Genomic DNA, 6,999 nt, shown 5'->3' on the forward strand with positions numbered 1-6,999 from the left:
TTGGCATCGTTTAGGGAGGTTTCATGGGGGACTTGGTGACCTCCAAGTGGTCGAATTTGGATTTACAAGTGCCGCAATTTTTTTCCCCATAGACTATAATGAATCAAATACTCGTTCGAATAGTCGAATATAGGTGCGTATTCGATTCAAATTCTCGAAAGTCAAATATTTCACTACTAGCTCATCTCTATTAATTAACACTTATTAAATGCTAAGTAAACAAAATGTGTGAACATAGCCTAAGGGCTTATTGTTATTACTGTTTAGTTTTTACATTTTATGGTAGACATACTGTAAGTCAGGGAAATTTCATACTTTAAATAAAATACTTTATATTTTCTTTAATTTTTAGACTTCAGCATCAAGGATTTATAAGTGAATATGAATCAACTAAACAAAAAAACACAATTGGTTAAACCTGCAGGGAAGGATGAAGCACCAACGACGACAAGTAAAGTTTATTATTGCTAAGGCTAGGTTCACACTGCGTTTTCAGCATCCGTTTAACGGAACCGTTTTTTTTAACGTCCAGAAAAATAGGGTCAGCAACGTTTTTTGGTCCGTTTTGGTCCGCCAAAAAAAACAGATCCGTTTTTTTTTATAATGGAAGTCAATGGAAAAACGGATGCACACAAATGAATCCGTTTTTTGCAATCCGTTTTTCTTGCGTTTTTTTGCAAAAAACGGATGCGTTAAACGGATGCTGAAAACGCAGTGTGAACCTAGCCTAATTGTGAATATGATCTGGAAAGCAAAGACAATTGCGAAATTCCAATTAACTCTATAGATGTTTTCCAGGATAAAACTATAGGTAGCCTATCCGCAGGATAGGTTTTTAATAATTGATCAGCAGAGTGCTCCCTCACTGAGGAGGAAAATCAGTGATCCTTCTCCGGTATGGATTTAGATGGCCCCGGAAAGTGGGGTACCGTGGACTTTTGTCCATGATGTCACCTCCACTTGTCAATCGAAGAGGATACTTACACTCTAATTGTCACATATGTCGGGGGGTAGGACTTTTTCAAGTTATTTAATATATTATATGTGCCCCAAAAGGGTTTACACACTGACTCCAGTATCTGATAGATGTGGAGAACAACATTTGCTCTGTATCATAATTGTTATTATCCAGTCATGGAGGATGAGGCACGGCAGCGTCCAGTCACAACCACTGAGCACTTCTCCCTCTCAGACTGGTTTTATGGGCCAGAAATTTCCTGTTCTCCACATCTATCAGGTTCCCTTTAATTCTAAAATTAAAACTGCCACTAAGGATGCGTTCACTTTGTAGTTTTGGTCACTATTTGATCCTTTTTATGCTCCAGAAGTCTTTCCCTTTCAATTGATGACAGCTTGTTGTCTAGGTGACCGACCACCATTCTGCTCTAAAAGCAGTGGTCTGGTTGAAATATATTTCGACAGAAATAGTGTAGATGTATACGGATATAGATCCAAATTCATTAAAGAGTATAATAGAAACTGGTGTAAACTGCCCACAGCGACCATTCACAGCCAGATATATGTATATTATAGCTCCACCAGGACTGGAGTACACTGGAGCTCTCCTGTATTGTCAGATTAATTGCTAGACTCTCTTTAATACACCTTACTAAAGAGGAACTATCAGCAGGTTAGACAAATCTAACCTGCTGATAGCCTCCTATTGTGCAAAGGGTGCTGAGGAAGATGGTATGTCTCTTACCTTCCTCCTCAGTGCCGTTCCTGTGCAGTTAGCAGTGTAATTCTTGGTCTGGAGCACCGTTAGGAGCATTGCCCCACCCCCATAGCGCCAAGCTGGTCTTCTCTTTCTAATCATAATCAATGGAGCAGAAAGGCCAACCTTGGGGTGGGGCAGTGCTTCTAACGGTGCTCTGGACCGAGGATTACACTGCTAATGCACGGGAACGGCGCCGAGGAGGAAGGTAAGAGACATACGTTCCTCCTTGGCACACTGTGCACAATAGGGAGCTATCAGCAGGTCATATAAACTGCTTATAGTTCCCTTTTAAAGCGGTTTTCAGGGAAAACATACTGATGAGAAATCCACAGGATAGGCCATTAGTCACTGATCAGCGAGGGTCTTATGTCTACATAATACTTGTATTACTTGTGTCATCTTGTATTATTCTAGGTCATCAGTTACTATTGTGATGATGTTCTTGTTTTCTTTCAGATCATTCAACCCGCAAAATCACAAAAACTCGGGTAATTCTAGCAGCCATGATCTTTCTTCTTATATTGGTTCTCTCCCTGATTGTCTCCACAGGTATCATGATAAAATACGGTGAGTATTGGTTATATAATATTATTATTATAAGGTGGTTTTAAAGGGGTACTCTGGAGAAAAAAAAATAGATTATACAAAAAGTTATACGGATTTGTAAATTACTTCTACTTAAAAATCTCAATCCTTTTAGTACCTATCAGTTGCTGTATGTCCTGCAGGAAATGGTGTATTCTTTCCTGTCTCTCTGCTGCCACCTCTGTCCATGTCAGGAACTGTCCAGAGCAGCAGCAAATCCCAATAGAAAACCTCTCCTGTTCCTCTCCAGTTCCTTGGAGGTATCCCTTAGGGTATCCCAAGCAGGGAACCTATAGAGCACATAGACGGGAGTGTCTTAAAGGGAACCTGTCACTAAGACAATGCTATCTAATCTATAGACATCATGTTATAAAGCAGGAATAACTGAACAGATTGATATATATATTTGTGGGAAAAGATTCAATATAACTTGTAACATGTTAATTGGAATCCCTGCTCATTCTATGTCAAGGAGTCCAGTGGGCGGTGTCACTCAATGGACTGGACTGTTTAGCATGGGAACATCATAGATTTTAATCAATAAATTACAAGTTATATTGACTCTTTTCCCATAAAGATATATATCAATCCGCTCAGCTTCTTCTGCTCTATAACACAATACCGATGGCTTAGGTAGCATTTTCATGGTGACTGGTTCCCTTTAATGAATACCACCACTGTTATACATGGTCTGAATCTCGTATTGCAGCTTATTCCCATTCAAGTAAATACTAAACACTGCTCACAGAATAATATCAGCTACCCAGAAGCCTCCACTAACAAAGATCTCAACCAAATGGTTCACTTTAACAAGGTACATAAAAAACGTTTCACCTAAATGGACGGATATTGTTGTCAATGATAAACATCACTTCCCAAGAATAAACTGTAATTGTTTTCTCTCATATCTATTATTTCCTCCATAGATTCGGAAATGAATAAGGGGATATTACAGCTGAAGGACCATGGTAAGTATTTCATGTTAACATACTATACATATATATTACCCTGCATTGTTGATCCAGAGGAAAGACCCTATGAGATAGAAGCCAGTTTTCCTCATTTAAGCAAAGAAAGTTCCTTCTTGACTCCATTCTGGTATCAGATTAAATCAATGGATCAATGACGCTTCTCCAGACTCTGGTAACCATACCCCGTAACATCATTACACTCCAGAAATCATTACCTACCAACCTCATCCATTCCAAGTAACCCCCACCTCCCCCCCCCCCCCCCATTATGAAGCATTGCCTCCTTTTTCTGGATCAACACAGTAGTTATAGGTTGAACTTCATGAGGTTTTTTTGCAGCCTTATAAGTGATGTAACTATGTAACTTTACTGAACTGACCTCTATATGTTTACTGCTTGCAGGATAGAAACACACACAGCCGTTTTATGGGAAAACGGCCACCACAGTTTTTGTGCTAAAACCAGAGGATCCAACAGGAAAAAGGAAGTACAAGTGCTCCCGTTATATTGTCCATTCCATTTGAATCCACTTCTGGCTTTGGCACAAAAACTGCAGTGGTAGTTTTCCCCCAAAAAAACTGCAGTGTGTGTTTCCAACCTTAGGCCATGTTCACACAACGTAAGTAAAGTATTAATCACGGCAGTTGTTGCCGATTTGTAACCCGGCCGTGATTAATACTTTACTAACATTGTGCTACAGCTGTGGGAATCCCAGTCGGAGTGTATACATACATACATAGGGGGAGATTTATCAAACATGGTGTAAAGTGAAACTGGCTCAGTTGCCCCTAGCAACCAATCAGATTCCACCTTTCATTTTCCAAAGAGTCTGTGAGGAATGAAAGGAGGAATCTGACTGGTTGCTAGGGGCAACTGAGCCAGTTTTACTTTGCACCATGTTTGATAAATCTCCCCCATAGTGTACACTCCGGCCGGGATCGCTAGAGGTCGCACAAAGAACTGCCATGTCAGTTTTCTGCGGCCACTTTTCATTGAATAGTGGTCACAGAGAACCTGTCAATTCACACAATGGCTAGTTTCTTACGCCATGTGAACATGGCCTTAAAATGATATATAATTGTTTGTTCAGTATAATGAGTAATTGAGGTTTTTCTCCTTTGTTCTAAGAAATTGTGCTCCTCAAGGATAAACTCACTGACCTAAAAAGTAGACGTAAGTTTTATAGTAGATTTCATTTTGCGATCTTGTATAGTATGTTTATATATTGGCTCTTGATTTACTCAGAACATTCTGAATTGTAGCTTATATGTTTGAAAAACACTATACATAAAAAATGATTTGTCCTCCTTCGAGGATGCCCTCCATCCGAACCCGAACTTTCAGCATTTGATTAGCGGTGACTGCTGAAGTTGGATAAAGCCCTAAGGCTATGTGGGAAAACATGGATATAGTCATTGGCTGTATCCATGTTTACCAGACAACCTTAGAGCTTTATCCAAGTTCAGCAGCCCCCGCTAATCAAATACCGAACGTTCGGGTTCGGATCGACTCGAACCCGGTTTGCTCATCTCTAGTTCTCACCAAATCAAAGGGACTCACATTTTTGGGAATCTGTGGAGGGGAAAAACTGAAACATACAGGATATGGTGAAAATGAGCAGCTCTAGAGTATAATACAGAATGTAAGTCCTAAAAAGTGCTGGGGTCCTGGGTTCAAATCCCACTAAGGGCAACATCTGCAAAGAGTTTGTATGTTCTCTGTGTGTTTTCGTGGGTTTCCTCCCACACCCAAAAAACGTACAGATAGGTGAAGCACTGTGGAATCTGTGTGCTCTATACAAATAAAATAAACATGAATCAGGAGCAGTGGTGCGATTTATTCTCCCGCGGTATGTATTGATCGGCTAATTCTTACAGTGTAAGTCTATGAAGCTACATTGTTGGAATTAGTGATTAGCAGGGAAGTAGATTTTTCTGCTGCCTGGCTCTCTCTTTCCGGCTATTTTTCTACATCACAGCGGGTCTCAATAACTTTTGACATGACTGATAACATACAAAAAGATGTAACAGCCACCTGCAAGTGCGAGGACTTACCATATACCCCCCTACCACTCCCCCCCCCCCCCCCCCCGCAATCGTATACACTATATAGATATTTGAAAAAGATTTTGAAAAAAATTAGGTTCTTAGCAAACCATTTGATCAACCATCTCACCCCGCTAAGGTGAACCTCAGAGAGATGGTCCACCTCTAACAATGGCCTCTATTGGGCTCATACAAAGCTTACAAAACTGGGCATGCAGAACCCAACTAATCTGTATTAAAAAACAACATCCTCAGGAGATGGGTGGAGTGCAAGTCAAAAAGAAGTAGCCCCCCCTCACGTATAATACAAAAAATGTCCAGCACTCCAATTCCACTCTTCACAATGTGCAGGTTGCACATTGCTGTGGCTAAAACACAAGAAACAAAAAGATGCAACAGCAACCTGCACGTGCTAGGATGCACCCCCCCCCCCCATAGTATACACAGTGTAAATATTTGAAATGGAAAAACTGTTTTAAAAAGTTTTTGAAAAAAAAAGAGGTTCTTAGGAGCCTTTTATACCAAGTGATTATTGGCCGTATTTGGACGACTACAGGCAGTTTTAGCCGATAATCGTTTGGTGTAATCAGGGACTGTCGCCCAGTTGCCCTGAGCTGCCTTGAGCTAATAAAGGCAAGTAGGCAGGGACAGTGGGCGAGGACTAGCAACTGGATCCCACCACCTGTGTCCTTCCCTCACTGTATTCCTAAGGATGGCACGAAAGAATACTCAATTGTTTTTGTACCATAATCTTTAATGTGTATTGGTACCATTGTGGCGTTGTTCAGACATTTGCCTAATTTTTTATTCCATTTGCTTAAGAAATGGGATGTGATCCAATAAAAACTATGGATACGCAGTTATGTAGATAGTGAGACGATCCATATTTTTGTCCTAGTTGTGTGAAGCCGCAATCGCCTAAAATAATGCTTTTTATAGCAGCTCTAAAGTGTCATAGGGACATGACCTGAGCACTAGCTCACACCACCACCAAAATGGAAATTGCTAAATATTATTTTATTTTAAAATCTATTATTATAAATATTATTTATTTTAAAATCTGCATAGCAAAACGGAAAGATTACAAAAAAGACACCACAAATTCTTTAAAAATATCTTTAACATAAGAACTAATTATCAATTGGTCATTTTCTGATGACACATTCCCTTTTAAGGGCCCTTTTACACCAGCAGAGTATCTGACAGATTTTTTGGAGCCAAAGCCAGGAACAGATTATAAACAAAGAACAGGTCATAAAGGAAACACTGAGATTCTGCGTCTTCTCAAATCCACTCCTGGCTTTGGCTTAAAAAATCTGTCAGATAATCTGTTGGTGTAATAGGGCCCTAAGTCTCTTTAAATGGGAAGTCCGAGAATAACATCTCATACCTTTGAAGAACAGATGTAGACATCATCACCATGATCAGGTTGACGCGTCAGCCCGTCATGGTAACTTTAACGTGTCAAATCTATCTTGACGCGTTAGGAGTAAAATAACTTTTTCACATGTACAACTGAAAGAGGATAAGGGATCATTGATAAGGCAAGCCTGGATTAGTATGTTTTACTACAACAGCTATAAAAGCATTATCAACATAAAAATTCTGTAATACTCCCCATAGTTACTAACTGCTGTATATTGCTTTATATAGAAACTGTCTGCCCTGTGTGCTCTGTTGG

Source organism: Dendropsophus ebraccatus, chromosome 1 (genome assembly GCF_027789765.1).
Source record: "Dendropsophus ebraccatus isolate aDenEbr1 chromosome 1, aDenEbr1.pat, whole genome shotgun sequence".
Classification (NCBI taxonomy): Eukaryota; Metazoa; Chordata; class Amphibia; order Anura; family Hylidae; genus Dendropsophus; species Dendropsophus ebraccatus.